This window comes from Physella acuta, unplaced genomic scaffold (genome assembly GCF_028476545.2).
Source record: "Physella acuta isolate Inbredline_101_S28 unplaced genomic scaffold, ASM2847654v3 ptg000178l, whole genome shotgun sequence".
Lineage (NCBI taxonomy): Eukaryota > Metazoa > Mollusca > Gastropoda > Physidae > Physella > Physella acuta.
Window position 1 is genome coordinate 1,250,331 of NW_026731697.1, and position 19,670 is coordinate 1,270,000.

Below are 19,670 nucleotides of genomic sequence, written 5' to 3' on the forward strand. Positions count from 1 at the left end.
TCAACTGAGCTAACAAAATGGGTCAGGCATACTCTTATTGCTTGTCTTAAAACTAGAGAAGCTTAAAGAAATGAAGGATCTAGTTAGGCAAAACTGCTGTAACAGAAATTATTTATTTGCTAAAATATAATGTACCTTGTTAAAAACTATTTTTTTACATCTCCCGCATACATCAAACATAATGTTGCATCAACATTAAAGAATACTTTTAAAAAAACAACCTAAAGGTTAAAGACAGAAGTAAGTCAAGAAAATAATGTGTGAAATACAGAAATGTAATGTGAGTTATTTTGTTATTTCAATCACCATGTTTTAATGTATATAATTCACTTTGTTATATAGATAATTGTTCATGCTTGATCAATCTAAGTATACAAATTAGAACTGTAAATACTGTATAGGCTGGACCAATGGCTATGTTGTCCTACACTGTACTTTGCATAGTTTTCAAATTAGCGACCAAATTAAGTAATCATGTACTCTTGAGTTTTTAAAACATTTTAAATGTTTTTTTATATAGCCTAGTTTATGCTGAACTGTTGTTTTTTTTTTAAATTGGCTACAATGTATCAAAAAAGTATGTTTTTTTCTCTTTAAAATATATCAATGTATAATTTTTAATTTATTTAAATAGATTTTTTTTTTAATTTAATCTAAACTATTTCTCCTTTTTATTTTCAAAAATAGTATTAATCTTAGTGATTAGACGCTAAAACTTCTTTATTACATTTTCAGTAAGTTTTTGTTTTGCTTGTTTTTATAATAAGGATAAAGTACTGAGATAAAACAAGGGGATCTTTCCATATAATGTTATATGTATTAAACTTAAGGTTACTGGGCTATGTGTTTATCTCTGGTTCACACAGTTATTACACCTGTTCACACTTGTGACTTGTATACTATACATGTCTAGGGAAAAAAACTTGCAACAAGTATAGATGTTTTGTGAGAAAAATGTTTTCATTCAACATAAACTTTTTGCAGTTTTTTTCCTAGTCTTGTATAGTATACATGTCACAAGTGTAACTGCAATATTAGAGTTCACACAAGTGTGGTGAATAAATTGTCATGCTTCAGCCAGGGTACCCTTATTCATAGTTCCACATATTTTTCTAATAAATATTTTGAATTTGTTTAATCTCATCAACCTTTTTGTTTTTAATTCACAAAATTAAATAAACTACTTCCAGCCATAATGTTTGGGGCTAACACTATTGATCTGTTTACCAAGGGTTAAACTGAGGCGTTGAAATATTTTATGATGTTGTTTATGTCTAGATGAGGGAATCTTCTATTAATTTAGAATCTACTCTGTTAAGTATTTCTGTATATTAAGTACATGTCCATGGCCTCCATAAATGACAAGTTATTTGTCAGATTTGTTAGCAGTGCTTCCATTTGTTGGCTTATTTGATTCTCATTTTGTGGAGTATTTTAACATCAGTCTCACTGGGTTATGTTTAACACTCACGCTTGTCATCACTTTAACTCTTAAACAGTTATGTTTTGAGTTACTTAAATTGTATGTATAATTCACTCAAGGATTATTTCAAGGATGAGAACATGTTTTGAGACGTGTTGTGTTTGTGTCTAGACCTTGTTGTTATGCATCAACTGTAATCAACTTCACACTGTAACACTTTGGATGTCTGTTACACACATGTATTTATAATCTGAACTAGATCAAAAGGTTAGCTTCATCTGTATCATGTCATGGTTTCATATCTGGCTGTTTATTGTACATACCTGATAGGTTGAGATCTCACAAGTGAGTCAGTAACCCCCCCCCCCCCCCAGTACATACTGGTACCTGACCCACTTATTTATAGGTCAGTAACCCTGGTACATACAGGAACCTGACCCACTTATTTGTAGGTCAGTAACTTGTATATACAGGTACCTGACCTACTTACCTTTAGGTCGTGGAACCTAGCACATGCAGGTACTTGAAACCTGTACCTCACCTCCATGATCTCATAGAGTTCCAAGACTCCCGTTAGGTCCATCAATGACTCCAATTACATCCATGACTCCCATTACGTCCACGACTCCCATTATGTCCATGACTCCCATTACGTCCATCCATGACTCCCATTACGTCCATGACTCCCATTACGTCCATCCTTGACTCCCATTACGTCCATGACTCCCATTACGTCCATGACTCCCATTACGTCCACCCATGACTCCCATTACGTCCATCCTTGACTCCCATTACGTCCATGACTCCCATTACGTCCACCCATGACTCCCATTATGGCCATCCATGACTCCCATTACGTCCATGACTCCCATTACGTCCACGACTCCCATTACGTCCATCCATGACTCCCATTACGTCCATCCATGACTCCCATTACGTCCACGACTCCCATTACGTCCATGACTCCCATTACGTCCATCCATGACTCCCATTACGCCCATGACTCCCATTACGTCCATTCATGACTCCCATTACGTCCATGACTCCCATTACGTCCATCCATGACTCCGATTTCGTCCATGACTCCCATTACGTCCATGACTCCTACTACGTCCATGACTCCCACAACGTCCATGACTCCCATTGCGTCCATGACTCCCATTACGTCCATGACTCCTACTACGCCCATGACTCCCACAACGTCCATGACTCCCATTGCGTCCATGACTCCCATTACGTCCATGACTCCTACTACGTCCGTGACTCCCACAACGTCCATGACTCCCATTACGTTCATGACTCCCACAACGTCCATGACTCCCATTGCGTCCATGACTCCCATTACGTCCATGACCTACTACGACCATGACTCCCACAACGTCCATGACTCCCATTACGTTCATGACTAACTACGACTATTACGCACCCACCCCCATGTATACAGGCTCCTTACTTAGACACCTTGACCAACACTCTATAGTAAGTTTGAAAACATGATTGTAACAAATGGTATGCAGGCTCCTTAGACACCTTTGAAAACATGATTGTAACAAATGAGTAATTTCCTATTTTATTCACCCATCACAAAGACAACATCTCACACTGTGGGTCGTTCAAATTGTTCTGTACATGGTTTGGTCAAATAAAGGCAGAATTCTCAGCACTAAGCGGCGTTATGTTGTATCTCAATGTCGTTTTATCAGTCTGGTATAACTAAATTCTGTGCTTGTCTGGTATGTTTAAAAGTCTGTAACACAACATGTGATACATAATCAAAAAGATCTGAGACTCACTGAAAAATGGATGACCATAGCTAATTTTTGCTGTACGGAAATGTTATTGGCAATTGCATAACCGTAACACTTACTGGTCTGTACTTGGTAGGTGCAAAACCTGATGGTCAAACTATTTTGAAACTAAGAAACAAAAGCACTCGACGACATGATAACCAATGCATCACATTGTAAAAATGTTTTATAACACAGCCCTACGTACTGAAATACAGCTGTAGGCCTCAAGACTATTTTCATTAACCTAGTTTGTGTATTCTGTAAAACTTTTCGCACCTCCCCTTGCACTAATTCCTCTCCCCGGGGAGGCGCGCCTCCCAGTTTGGAAACGGCTGTGCTAGGCTATGTCAAATCTAGCCATGCTTTTTAAAAAGGTGTCGAAAATTTTCTTTCTTTTATCGTATTTTCCGACTTGCCTGCTCTGTAAATGTGAATTCTCCTCAAAATTCCAAGTTCCCGGATTATTCAAACAATTTGATAGTATCCTATTGATATTATTCTTTTATTATTCTTATTACTTTCCCGGGCCTGTTGGGCACAACCAATCCATCCCAAATGACCACAGCCGTTTAGGCCGCCGACCACTGATGATTAAATCACCTAATAACTCTTGGGACTGCTTCATTTTATTACCAGCTAATGAAGACAATCTTACTTTAATGACGAGTCAAATTTCGTGTGACAAGGGGTGACAACCCAGTCTGACAAGGGTGACAACCCAGCAGCCAGCGTGACAGTCGTCCGCCATTTTCACCCATTACCTCGCGGTGAATGTTTCTGTGGGTCGCCATTGGCTGCCCTGGTACAGCTAATCTTCACAGTGGCCTACACTGGGGCCAATCAGCCAATCAAATGGGAAATGCGTGTAGCAGACGATTCGGTGTCCGGCTGACACTGACAGCTGTCTCCTTTATGATCGTCACTTCCGGGACTGGAATACTCACACGACATTTTACTCGCGCGCGACATTTCGCTCACTCTCGAGGACAGAACTAAATTAAAGCTAGAGGCAGGCGGGCGAGCGGTGAGGCGTTTGAATCCAAAGTTGTGTGTCAATTTCCGGTCATATTCCTGGCTTTTATTAGTCTGGAGAAAGTCTTCGAGTTCACTCAGCTTTAATGGGTACCTGGCATGTTGGCAGAACATTTTTGGAAATGTGTGCCAAATATAGAGCATTTACGATAAAAATCCTCAAACTTGAGTTAATAACTACATTTTACTCCAATAAAATAGAAACACAAAATTTCATTTTACAGCCAACAAAAATATTCACTAGGAGGATAGATAATGTACTTTGTCAGTATAATTTTAAAATTATTTTTTCACCCTCACGACGCCGAGTCGTAAATGTTCAGGGAAAAAGAAACCCAATTATAACTAATACGTATTATAGACCTATTACAAACCTATTCCAAAGTTCCAGTGTTTTTTATTTATTGACAGTCTAATATAGATTACTGTGATATACAGATATATATTAGAGACATGCATGAATAACAATTTAAGGAAGCAGGGGCAGTAATTTGATTTCAACCGATTTTCTTCTTTTCTTTTTTTTTTTAATGTAATATGTGAAGCAAAGTCCCAACAAATGATTGAAGTAATGCTCGACTGATTGAATCAAGGTCCCATTGATTGAAACAATCCCCCACTGATTGGAGCAAGGTCCCACTGATTGAGGCAAGGTGCCATTGATTGGAGCAAGGTCCCATTGATTGAGGCAGATCCCATTGATTAAGGCAAGGTCCCATTGATTGAAACAATCCCCCACTGATTGGAGCAAGGTCCCACTGATTGAGGCAAGGTGCCATTGATTGGAGCAAGGTCCCATTGATTGAGGCAGATCCCATTGATTAAGGCAAGGTCCCATTGATTGAGGCAGATCCCATTGATTAAGGCAAGGTCCCATTGATTGAATCAAGGTCCCACTGATTGGAGCAAGGTCCCATTGATTGAGGCAGATCCCATTGATTGAGGCAAGGTACCATTGATTGGAGCAAGGTCCCATTGATTGAGGCAAGGTCCATTGATTGAGGCAAGGTCTCACCGATCTAATCAAGGTCCCGCAGTAATTCCCAACTTCCACCGCAAGCGACTGGACGTGCTAGCTCCACCCTTGCTTGTCGGGCAGTCATCACGAAAGTCCGGGCTACTTCCGTTTCCGGTACGGACCGTTGCTCAGACACGTGACCGTGTACCTGGTCATTAAGCAACGGTCCAATAAGTAGTTCATTAAAATGGAAGGTCATATTGTGGTAATTTATATTAAATGCCAATCAAATTAAGCCGCGCCTTCTTCACGACTAGTCTTTAAGTCTTGAAGATTCGTTAGCAAATGACCTAGACCAGGGGTCTCCGAACTTTTCAGTCCGAGGGCCGCATTACCTATCAAATTTCAATTCGGGGGCCAGTTTCTTCCAGGCATGTCTTTAATTTTTCTGCGCAAAGTTCCTCATCATCACCAACAAACGATTTTTCCTTGGACAAAATGATCTCCGCGGGCCGGATGAATTGACTTCGCGGGCCTCATCCGGCCCGCGGGCCGTAGTTCGGAGACCCCTTACCTAGACTAACGAATGAAGCCGAAGAAAGATTAAAAAGACAAAATGAATTGTTTTGATAACTAGAAACTACCGCGTATTTACTTGTATTTGTAGGCTGTTTCATGGGGATAGGGCTTGGCCATTGCGATAAGGATTGGCCATGAAGTTAAGGTGTAGCGATGAAGAATAGGATGTGGCCATAGGATGTGGCCATGTAGATAAGATGTGGCCATAAGATGTGGCCATGTAGATAAGATGTGGCCATAAGATGTGGCCATGTAGATAAGATGTGGCCATAAGATGTGGCCATGTAGATAGGATGGGCCATGTAGATAGGATGTGGCCATGTACATAAGATGTGGCCATGTACATAAGATGTGGCCATGTACATAAGATGTGGCCATGTACATAAGATGTGGCCATGTACATAAGATGTGGCCATGTACATAAGATGTGGCCTTGAAGAAAACAGAAAACAAAATAGCAACAAACGTATCATTAACTGCCAGTAAGACAAACTCTAGTGACTTGCATCTAGTGTGGGGTCTATGCTACACACACCACTTGAGCGATCACACACACGCACACACACACACACCGACCACCTGCAGACGTCAGTCTCATCCAATCAAGCTCAGCAGATATCAATATTTTAACCCACCTTTTTTTTCCACCGACCCGATTTATTTTTGGCATCGCTTACAATAGGAGGGATAATTTGCAGTGACGCAACAGGGGAATTAGAATTTAGAATTTATTACTGCTAGGTCTATGGCACAACACTTTACCTCAACTTGTAATAAAAGTGTATCTTTAGAAGGTGGTGTTTAAGTGGCCTAAAGGTGTACCTTCTGATATACCAATCTTCTTATTTTGTGAACTAATTTGTGCTATTTGTGCACCAAGTAGGGCCATTTTTGCACCAAATAGGGCCAGTAGTGCATCAAATAGGGCCATTAATACACCAAATAGGGCCATTAACAAATAGGGCCATTAGTGTACCAAATAGGGCCATTAGTACACCAAATAGGGCCATCAGCAAATAGGGCCATTAGTGCACCAAATAGGGCCATTTGCGCACCAGCTGGGGGTTATTTATGCACCATTGTATAGGTAATCTTCCGAATTAACAGCATTTAAAGATCACTTAACATAAGAAAATATTTTTTTAACTTTGATATTTTTTTTACTCCACTCTAATGAATATCCCACTTCTCTTTTCTTATCCTTTTAAATTTGAAACAAGACTTCCCTCCCCTTACGTCCGCCTGCTCAAGTATTCAGTGAGTTGCTCCCCCTGCGGCGGTAACAACGCACTTCCCGCGTCTAGAGGTCTCGTCTGCTGCTTGCCTACCTGGATCAGCTGTGGGGGTTTTCACACCACGATCGTCTGCTCCACCGAGGTCTGCGACTCCTGCGAGCCAGACGACCACGGTTACCTACCATCTCCCGAGTGGACCCTAATTTTTTGGACGACAAAAGTATGCGCCTCGGTGATGTACCTTAAAATTTTTAACTGTCGTGTTTGTTTGTTTTCTGGCGTATGATCTTAGAACAGGTGCTAGTAATGATATTTATGCTCTCTCGTTTAAGTTTTGACTGGCGAATGTGCACTAGTAAGCTTATGTTTGCATTCATGAAAACAGTTCAGTTGGCTTAGCCGTACGCCGACTTAGAATTAGGATTTGAGTAGAACTAGATTTATACTACACACCTTTATGTTTGATGGTTTTTGTAAAGTTTATTTTTATTAAAAAATTTTGCTACAATAAATAATTCGATGGCCGAAGCAAAAGTTGTATTTTATTTCTAAAACTGAAGAGCCTACACTGTGTATCACCAGCTTACCTAATGAAAAAATAAGCAGGATTAATTTCTTAACGGCGCATTCGACCCTAGCACAGTTACTGGCTAAACTGAGCTAACACACAACTCATGAGACGTATGAGTACTCACTCGTTAGAATATGTAACTAAAAATTGGAAATACATATTTTAAAATATTTAACAAACAAAAAATAGTAAGGTTCATATTTTAAAAGATTTAACAAACACTAATACACGGTTTAAAATATTTAGCTAATAAAAGTACTTTTAAAAAATATTTAAGTGATACTAGAATGCCTTCGTGTAAAAAAAAATTAGATATTTTGAGTGATGTTTACGTTTTCTTTTCCTAGTAATGTTATTTTAATTGCCTCTGAGATTTCAGTTTAAAATGAAGCAATTTTTGCCGAGAGATTGTTCAAAATGAAGCCGTTGCCATGAGGGTATTTTTCTTCTTCGTTTGTAAATTGTTATGTTGGACGGGATTACACCCAACGCAGCTGTATTAAGTGTCACCCTGTTGTGCACTTTATAGGCCGTTGGCTCCAATTTCAGCGTACTTTTTTTTATTTGCTTCCATAGCTTTTGTCTATACAAGAACAAACTAAAAGTTGTTTGATTTTGAATTTTCTGTCCCAGATGAGTTGCTGTCCCCAGCTATTGAGCCTCATCTGCCCGGTGGTTCGAACTCATGACATTTGAGTTTAGCAATCATGAGCTTTACCTACCCGACCACCCCCACCTCTAAAACGTTTTAAGTGAAGTAATTTTAGCTGTTCTGAATGACACAATTTCTTTTGAGAACTCTCTTACCATCATAGCACACAATTTCGGCAAGCAGAGATTACTCTAACTCAGAGGCGTAGCGAGGGGGGGGGGGCGGACCGCACCGGGTGAAACCATTTAGGGGGTGACACCAAGGCAAAAAATAGCAAAATATATAGAGAAAAACTTGAGGGGGTTGCAAATAGAAAGTTTGAGAGGGGTGCAAATCAAAAACTTGAGGGGGGGGGGGGGGTGGGTGCAAATCGAAAGTTTGAGGGGGTGCAAATCGAAAATTTGTCCCCGGTAAGGGTCGCTACGCCTCTGGGGGGGGGGTGACACCGTTAAGTGCCGCACCGGGTGACACCCGACCTCGCTACGCCACTGCTCTAACTTACAGCAAGTGTACAATTTAATTAAACGCGCCACGGTAAATCAAACGTGTAATAAGACAAAAAAAAAACCCCAAACAATTTGTTCACTGCTAAAACTACGGCTGAGATACAATATTAAAAAACAAGTTTGAATTCTCGTGTTAGTAAATTTGTTTTTTATTGAGATAAAATTTACGTCAGAATACAGTTTACTTCTGTCTTTAAAAAAAATGCATTAAACTTGCACAACAAAACAAATATTTGACGATGGGGGATGTTGTGGGGAAGTTGTGGGGGAATCTGTGTGTGTGGGGGGGGGGGGGGGGGGTCTCACGATGTCAACAGACCTTAAACCTAACTATAGGTGAGGATGTCTTTTACATGTCCAAACTGGTCCATTTTCCTCTGCTAGATGGTACTCACCTTAAACTCTATTCTAAGAGGGTCACCTATGGCCACCTGTTTGTTCTACTCTAAATGGGCCACCTACTAGACTATTCTAAATGGGCCACCTGCTAGATTCCGCTTTACTCTATAAGTGGCCCACTTAAGGCCTCCTGCCAGAGGCGTAGCGAGGGGGGGGGGGCGGGGGGTACATATGCCCCCGGGCGCCGACCTTAGGGGGCGCCAAAATGGGTTGAAAATAAAATTAAAAGCTCATTTTAGCTGCAGTTTTGCATTATAAATATAAAAAAAATATATGAGGGGCGCCTAATTGAAAGTTTGTCCCCGGTGGGGGGGGGGGGTCAAATTGAAAGTTTATCTCCGGAAGGCGGAGCAAAATTAAAAGTCTGTCCCCGGAAGGGTCGCTACGCCTCTGCCTCCTGCTAGACTATTCTAGAATCTATGATTGATGCATCGTTACCACCTCTCGACAAAACACACCACACTTCACATTTCTGCCACACTCGCCATCATTTCCCTACCGACATTTCATATTATTTGACAAACAGCAATCATCCTCTATTATAAAGGTAAACAATGCTATACCACGAGAGTAATCCCCCTTGTCCTTTACGTCTTCTTGCTTCTCTCTCAGCAATTTTAAAAACCTAAAGGTAAAACGAATTGGTTATTTTTAGACGTTCTAATAATTCAGTAAAGCTAATTACCTACACATATATTCAACATTTTCTTTTAAAAACTGTTCGCGGTAATTATTAAAGCAAATTTATTTAGAGTTATGTAGATCAGTTAAGTAATCGCGATAAAATTAATTAAGGTTTATTGTCTAATAAAAATGATACAGTTTCGAAGAAAATAAATAACTTTTTTTTTTAAATATAAGCTGTTATCTCGATGTGAATTTTTTTTTCGCAGCTTCTGTAATTTTTCTAAAGTTCTTTACAAGCTGTTTAAAGCTTATGACCTTGAACTTGTACTGACCGGATGTTACCTAATCCCGCAGATACAAAAAAATTCTCTCCGCGGATATACGTCATGTAAATTCATGTTAAATATTTTTTTTTTTAAATTGTATTATCTGAATAAGAGCGAACCAGAGGCGTATCCAGGTTTTCGTTGTAGGGGGAGCGAAAAGAGCAAAAAAAAAGGCGCCGAATTTTTAACACGTTCTAAATTCGTGTATTATACACACACACACACACACACACATATATATATATATATATATATATATATATATATATATATATATATATATATATCAGTAGCGTACGCAGGGGGGGAGCAGGGGGAGCGGCTGCTCCCCCTCTGGCCATTTTCAGCAAAGTGGCGCCTTTTTGGAAACTTTTTAAAGTCAAAGTTTTAAACAATATTTGTTAAAAAATATTTTTGGTCGGCACATCTACGTAAATCACAAGATTTCTTTTCCTTCAGTAATCAAGCATTATTGTACTAGTCTAGAAGTGTCTACGTTTACAACACGTATTAACAACTGCATCAGTTTGCCATTCTAAAACAATTACGATGCATTACAATGTTTAAAAAACCTCTACCGGTAGTACCACTTGGTAAGAGCGGTGTTAAGTTTAAGGTAACTGTATAATGTATTTGCTTACGAATAATTGAATTAGAATATGTTATACATAAAATTTCACACATGATTACTTTATATATATACAGTTTGAATCGTGTGATTAATTTTAAAAAATTACAATACAGAAACAAATACAACAGATGTGGCACCTCTATTTAAATTTACTTATGAGCGAAGTGCGTAGTGGTGGGGAAATTTTGACAAGGTCTTCAACGTCATCACGATGAATTAGTAGTATAACAGTTTGGGCGATAGTGATTACGATTACAAATTATATGAAACAGTTACAACCCCTCCCCCATGGACCCCTCTGTAAAAAAAAATATTGTCATAATACCACTGCTACTTATTTAAATCTATTTCTGTAATATATATTTGTGTAATATATATATATATATATATATATATATATATATATATATATGTATGTTTAGAACAGTCATCTAAAAACTGATGCTATGTTCACTCTGAGTCGGTTATCTTTCCCTCCCCCCCCCCCCCCCCACACACACACCTCACCACCACAATTGTGTAGAGCGACAGTAATGTCACACCTAGGTATACGCTGGGTTGGATAATTGACCTAAAGTGATCGGACAGTGGTGAATGAAGTTGAACCCCCCCCCCCCCAACCCACCCCGAACTGATCTGTTAAGTACATGTCGAAAAACGCGTAATGATGTACCAAAGTGCCATGCCGCCAGAAAACTAGCTTTTTAAATGTAAAACTCTTGAATATTGTTTTTGCAATTACCAGTAAAAAAAGTGTGTGATCAATACAGTGATCTAAGCCATACCTATCACTATGTTAAAAATGATCCTTAAGAACACAAAGAAGCAGTAGTTAATTAAAAATATATAATCTGAACTAAATGACCGCTAATGAGTTAAGTGTAGGCTGTTATTCCGAATGTTTACTATTATATCGAAAAGCGTGGTTTTATACTAACTCTGATTTTAAAAACTTTCATTATGCTGTAATACTTTAGCATTTATGATGACTATATATTAAATTCTGATTATAGACAAAAACATTTTGTTTACCCGAATAGTGTTAGACAATTTCATTATATTCTTAAGTAATTATTTATTTGTGTTGACATTTATAATTAAATGTGTAGATATATACATATTTATATTAAGAGAGTGATTATTTCCCCTATTTCACTTGTCTTAAATAATTTCCCAGGAATTATTATGTAAGAAATATTTTTTATCAGAATTACAAAACAGATTGTGTTACGTTCATTGTTTTTGGTTGTAGTGTGTGTATATTTTTTTTTTTTAGATTGATACAATTTTTGTTTTGTCGACCTACATTGTGTTTTTTTTCTTATTTCTTCAGAGTGCTACTTTCAATTTATTTTACATCAAAGCGAAGTAATGACATACAGCTAGTAATTATATATATATATATATATATATATATATATATATATATATATATATATATATATATATATATATAATACACGTATATAGAACGTGTTAAACATTCGGCGCCTTTTTTTTTTTGCTCTTTTCGCTCCCCCTACAACGAAAACCTGGATACGCCTCTGATATATATATATATATATATATATATATATATATAAATATATATATATATATATATATATATAATTACTAGCTGTATGTCATTACTTCGCTATGATGTAAAATAAATTGAAAGTAGCTCTCTGAAGGAATAAGAAAAAACACACAATGTAGACCAACAAAACAAAAATTGTCTCAATCTAAACAAATATATATATATATATATATATATATATATATATATATATATATATATATATATATATATATATATATATATATATATATATATATATATATACTATTACAACCAAAAACAATGAACGCAACACAATCTGTTTTGTAATTCTTGTAAAAATAAATTCTTACATAATAATAATTCCTGGGAAATTATTTAGCAAGTGAAATAGGGGAAATAATCACTCTCTTAATATAAATATGTATATATCTACACATTTAATTATAAATGTCAAAACAAATAAATAATTACATTAGAATATAATGAAATTGTTTAACACTATTTGTGTTTACAAAATGTTTTTGTCTATAAACAGAATTTAATATATCGTCATCATAAATGCTAAAGTATTACAGCATAATGAAAGTTTTTAAAATCAGAGTTGGTATAAAAGCACGCTTTTCAATATATTAGAAAAACATTCGGAATAACAGCCTACATTTAAATTAAAAGCGGTCTTTTAATTCAGATTATATATTTTAATTAACTCCTGCTTCTTTGTTTTCTTTAAAGATCATTTTTTAACATAGTGATAGGTATGGGTTAGATCACTGTATTGCTCACACATCTTTTTACTGGTAATTGCAAAAACAATATTCACAGAGTTTTACTTTTAAAATGCTAATTTTCTGGCGGCATGGTACTTTGGTACATCATTACGCGTTTTTCTACATGTACTTAACAGATCAGTTCGGGGTGGGTTGGGGGGGGGTCACCTTCATTCACCACTGTTGGTTCACTTTAGGTCAATTATCCAACCCAGTGTATACCGTCGATGTGTGACATTAATGTCGCTCTACACAATTGTGGTGGAGAGGTGTGGGGGGGGGGGGGAGAGATAACCAACTCAGAGTGAACATAGCGTCAGTTTTTAGATGACTGTTCTAAACATACATATTATTTCACAAATATATATTACACAAATATATATTACAGAAATAGATTTAAATAAGTAGCAGTGGTATTATGACAATATTTTTTTACAGAGGGGTCCATGGGGGAGGGGGGGGGGGTTGTCACTGTTTCATATAATTTGTAATCGTAATCACTATCGCCCAAACTGTAAGAACACCACTACTTCATCGTGATGACCTTGTCAAAATGTCCCCACCACTACGCAGTTTGCTCATAAGTAAATTTAAATAGAGGTGCCACATCAGTTGTATTTGTTTCTGTATTGTAATTTTTTTTTTAAATTAATCACACGATTCAAACTGTATATACAAAGTAATTATGTGTGAAGTTTTATGTATAACATTTTCTAATTCAATTATTCGTAAGCAAATACATTATACAGTTGCCTTAAACCAAACACCCCTTTTGCCAAGTGGTACTACCGTAGAGGTTTTTTAAACATTGCAATGAATCGGAATGGTTATTTTTAGAATGGCAAACTGATGCAGTTGTTAATACGTGTTGTATACGTAGACACTACTAGACTAGTACAATAATGCTTAATTGCTGCATGAAAAGAAATCTTGTGATTTACATAGATGTGCTGACCAAAAATATTTTTTAACAAATATCATTGTTTAAAACTTTGAGTTTAAAAAGTTTCCAAAAAGGCGCCACTTTGCTGAAAATGGCCAGAGGGGGAGCGGCCGCTCCCCCTGCTCCCCCCCCCCCCCACCCCTGCGTACGCTACTGGAGCGAACCTACGAGATATTTAATTTTATTTATAGCTTGTCGTCTGCGTCGAGCGTCAGTAAATCAATGCGTCTAGGAGTCTGTAACAAAAGCTCAATCACACTATAGATTTAAAAAAAAAAAAAAACCTACAGTCTACTTAAATCTTTTCCAGCTTAACCCCACCCCCCCCTCCCCTTTTACCAGTACCTTCACCCACCCAGCCCCCATGAAACAGAATAGAAAATTTCTTGGCACATGTACTCAGCTATCCACACGAACCCCCTGCATGTGCAGACGCCGGCTTACATTGGTTGCACATGATTTCCCCCCATTAAGAAATTATTCCATTGCGTCGGAGGCGTGGAGGCTATTAGCCGGCAGTAACGGCCGTCTAAAAATAACACGGACACAGAACAAGGCACTAGATCTGACCTGGTGGGTGAAGCAGAGTTTACCTGACGCAGCGTTGTTAACTACGACGCTATTCCATGTGATGTAACAATGACTCACTGCTGTACTACTGACCCTGGGTGGACACTTTCTATAGAGACCCCATACCCCCAGGGGACGTCCCACCCCTCCCCGGCCAAATAGAACAATGTATAATCTGAAAATTTAAGTGCCCCCCTCCCTGCGAGACTTAAGTGCACGCTTATCGAAGAAAAATGTCTGAAAGAAACCCCACAGAGAGAAACACATTGATCATTAAGGGGGCAGTATTACCCGGACTAAGGGAGAGAAACAAAAACATTCACCAAAAATAAAATTAGACATTCAATTTTTACAGTGGTGGTAATGTTTTTACAGTTACAATACAGCATATAATTTGTGGGGTATATGTATAGCACAAATGTTTCTAAAAATTAATTTGTTAATATTTTAATACATTTTTAAACGTTTTGTAAATAGTTTTTTGAAACCATAAGTAAAGTACTTAAAATTCAATATATAAATTCCTTAGTCCTTTACATAATAGTATGTTGTACAGCCAACATTAATAAGTCTTGTTCGCCATTTAATTTCTCCCTTTGACTTGATTGTTATATTTGCAGTTGATGTTCATGTCTTTGATGCTGTGTAGGACTATCAAATAAATTAATATTACTGATTTAAATTTTTCAAACAATTGAATTTAAAAAAAAGAATTTGAGAACTGTATAGATATAGATGTTTGAAAGGGAGGAATGTTTGCTTTTACGTGTCTCATTGTAATAACATAACTTTTCCGATTGCTTGAAATTTGCATCATGTTAATCCTCTGTAATCCCAAATTTATTTCAGCTCTACTTAAAAACCCTAATTCCACCCCCTCCCCCCACCCCCTTGTCCACCACGCCGAGAAAAAAAATCCATTGAATCATCATTTAATTACACATTTGCATTTTCAGGTTGGTTTTTTTTTATTTATTTTTTTTTTTATCTTTAGACGTTTTGTATTAGATCTATGCATAAGTAAACCATCTTAAATGAATGAAAATAGGCTACATGTAAGAAAGAAGTATTACTATTGTAAATGTGTATCAGTCCTCACAAGCCGACGATGAAAACGGTAATACTAAAGCGAACATGCAAGGCAAACTGACGCTGTAATTTACACGTCTAAGGCTAAGAAATAAAGAAAGAAAAAAACTTCATTTAGAAAATTTCGAAAGTCCCTCCAGGTGGTTCTGACATCAAAAATTCTAAAATGTACAAATGTTGTCACAATGAAATTCCGCTAGTTCCTGGCGTAGGTTACTATGTGATACATCTCCTTGCGTATTTTCAGCAGGAAGAACTTAAATGTTAGAAAACTGCAGCCCTAGATTTCCTATTTAAAATATTTGGATCAAATTATTTATAAAACAAATTTCGTATCATACATTGACTTTCTTTCATGTGCTGTGTTATAGCTCCTTGATTACAACTACTATGGTAAAAATTATGTGTGTATGTATAATAGTTTATTTTATTTTTTTTTGGCAAATTTTTTCGTCAATTTTCCATTGTCTGGGTGATACTGCCCCTTTAACCAATCTAAAACAAGTGTACTCGAGCTATTCGAAAAGAGTTTGTAAGCAATCTATCTACCTCTTGACCACACCCCTTCCCAAAAACAGATCTCCTTTGTTTAAGGTTCCGTACCTCCCCCATCCCCATTCTAGATTATGTCACCCCAATATTGTTTACCCCATACACAGCCGACACCCTTCCAACAAAATAAAACCTACTTTTCTAAAAGCCTCAAACCCTCTATGAAGTCACTCCCGTAAATTGCCATCGTCCTACTCTCTAAACCTGAATTATTTTTGTCATAGGGAGAGAAAAAAATGCGGCGAGATTTAATTTACGATAGTTTCGCCCTGGCTGAGTTCTCTTATTATGCCTATCTGACTCGATATCTCTCCATCTAGCTCCGTAATAAGGAATCTACCTAACCTCTCTGTTGTAAGCAGATGGATAATTAGAATTTTATCCGATTTGTATGATACCCATACACAGGTACATCCACCTCTTACTATCCACAGCTCCATCCACGCAGCTATCGCATTTAATATCCACATCCATAGCTTCATCCACACAGTTTTTGCATATAATATTCACATCCATAGTTCCACACAACCAGCTAACCACATATCCATACCTGCTTCATGCACATGTGTGATATCCAATCTAGCCGGACCCACACATTTCTAACCCCACCCACACATTCCTTGCTTCACCCACACACCATACCACCCACACATTCCTACCTCCACCTCCACCCACACACCATACCACCCACACATTCCTACCTCCACCTCCACCCACACACCATACCACCCACACATTCCTACCTCCACCTCCACCCACACACAATGCCACCCACACATTCCTACCTCCACCTCCACCCACACACAATGCCACCCACACATTCCTACCTCCACCTCCACCCACACACAATGCCACCCACACATTCCTACCTCCACCCACACACCATACCACCCATATATTCTTACCTTCACCTCCACCCACACACCATACCACCCACACATTCCTACATCCACCCACACACCATACCACCCACACATTCCTACCTCCACCCACACATTCCTACATCCACCCACACACCATACCACCCATATATTCTTACCTCCACCTCCACCCACACACCTTACCACCCACACATTCCTACCTCCACCCACACACCATACCACCCACATATTCTTACCTCCACCTCCACCCACACACCATACCACCCACACATTCCTACCTCCACCCACACACCATACCACCCACACATTCCTACCTCCACCCACACATTCCTACCTCCACCCACACATTCCTACCTCCACCCACACATTCCTACCTCCACCCACACATTCCTACCTCCACCCACACATTCCTACCTCCACCCACACACCATACCACCCACACATTCCTACCTCCACCCACACATTCCTACCTCCACCCACACACCATACCACCCACACATTCCTACCTCCACCCACACACCATACCACCCACACATTCCTACCTCCACCCACACATTCCTACATCCACCCACACACCATACCACCCACATATTCTTACCTCCACCTCCACCCACACATTCCTACCTCCACCTCCACCCACACACCATACCACCCACACATTCCTACCTCCACCCACACATCCATTGTTCCACCTACACAATCCTACCTCCACCACAAATCCATAGTACAATCCTATTGCCTATATTATGTTAGTAAAATGAAAAGCACGTGTGTAATTATATTTACCGCCTCGAAGAAAAGACGCTTTCAACTCCAACAGAGGCGTAGCGACCCTTCCCGGCGCCCGGGGACATACTTCCAATTTGGCGCCCCCTCGAGAGCAAATTTTTGATTTGCACCCCCCCCCCCGAACTTTTCATTTGCACCCCCCCCCCCCTCAAACTTTCGATTTGCACCCCCCCTCGAACTTTTCATTTGCACCCCCCCCCCTCAAACTTTCAATTTGGCGCCCCCCCTAAGGTCGGTGCCCGGGGACATATGTCCCCCCCCCCCGCCCCCCCCCCCCCCCCCTCGCTACGCTACTGAACTCCAATAAAAACAAAAATTGTAAAAACTTATATCACGTAAAACTGAGCGTTTTCTGTGGTGAAGGCTAAAGTTCAAGGTCGCGATGTGGTTGTCAGAAAAACATGACGTGGTTTTCGGTTGGTCGGTTCGCTTACACGCAACGTACACATTCGTTCAACTGTTTAGAATAGCACCGGCCCCGGTTCGAATCCTCCCGGCGCTGAGTGAATGGATAAACCACGCGCATGAGCCGTGAGCACCTGCCGGAGCAGACGGCTCAACTGTCGATACACGGCCAGCAGACGACAGGGTCTGTTTCCTGCAGAATGTTCAGGAAGATTCCACGTGCTGGCATCGGCAAAAAGGGGGAGATTTTATTTTTGTTACCTTTCCGCTATGAAGAGCTGCGTGCCCTAATCTAGCAGCGCTGGTATGTAAGGGGTCAATACAATAACACAGAACAGACGGCCATTAAACTAGCAGACGGCCATAGAACAGACGGCTATAGAACAACTAGTCGGCCATAGAACAGACGGCTAATGAGGAAACAGACGAATGTAGCAGTAGAATAAACAAACTGGGATATAACAGACAGCTAACAAGACAATCGTAGAATAATCTGATTGATTATTCGTATAAAGCAAAAAAAAAAAAAATGTATTCGAATGACGTATCACCGACTATGTCTAAAATACACAACATTATGAGATAAAATAAATTCCCAAGCGGGGAATCGAACCCCGGCCGCCGCGGTGAGAGCGCGGAATCCTAACCACTAGACCACTTGGGACATATGAATGATAATAACTCATGTCTATAGTTTCAAATATTGATCCCTTAGAAAGGTGCATTTTTATATTTTAGTTTTGTGAAGCTCTTTCAAAAAGGAAATTTGCTTAATAAAAAAAGAAAAGAAATAATTTTTATATAGGATTTTGCTTTAAAATAGTAGCAAAAAAAAATGATACTTATTTTCTTCATTTAAAAACGTATGGTTCCAGCGAGGTTCGAACTCGCGACCTTCTGCGTGTGAAGCAGACGTGATAACCACTACACTATGGAACCAGATGATTAATTAGTAACTTATATTAAACTAACTGAGAAGAAACAAATGTTTGAGAGCTAATTAAATACGTTGTCAACTACAGATTTTGAAGCTGCTCCTAATGTGGCAGATTAAATTAACTCCTCATTAGCATCTCTTCAACAGGCCTGACTTACCAATCTAAAGACAAGAGACGGGACTTTTTTTTTAAACTCACGGTTTTCAAGCAGTTGTATTACCTATAGACATAATCCCTTACCCGAGTGGATATCTAACCAGTTAGCTAATTATATGTTTAACAAGTTTACTCTTGTTAATGTACACGTCAGCTAACCATTAATCTAACCATTAAGCTAACCGTTAATCTAACCGTTAAACTAACCGTTAAGTTATCGTTAACTATCTCTCTAACCGTTTTTTTAACCAGTTTGCGAACCAGTTAACTAACCAGTCAATAATTGACCCACTTTGCTATTGAACCGT

The 19,670-nt window shown here is 38.7% G+C and overlaps 2 non-coding genes across 2 annotated transcripts; both read right to left on the reverse strand.

Moving 5' to 3' along the window:
* Positions 1 to 18,860: 18,860 nt before the first annotated feature.
* Positions 18,861 to 18,932, reverse strand: Trnae-cuc (transfer RNA glutamic acid (anticodon CUC)). Its single transcript has one exon. It is a non-coding gene; the product is annotated as a tRNA-Glu (tRNA).
* Positions 18,933 to 19,134: 202 nt separating this feature from the next.
* Trnav-cac (transfer RNA valine (anticodon CAC)) lies at positions 19,135 to 19,207 on the reverse strand. The gene has a single exon. It is a non-coding gene; the product is annotated as a tRNA-Val (tRNA).
* Positions 19,208 to 19,670: the final 463 nt, after the last annotated feature.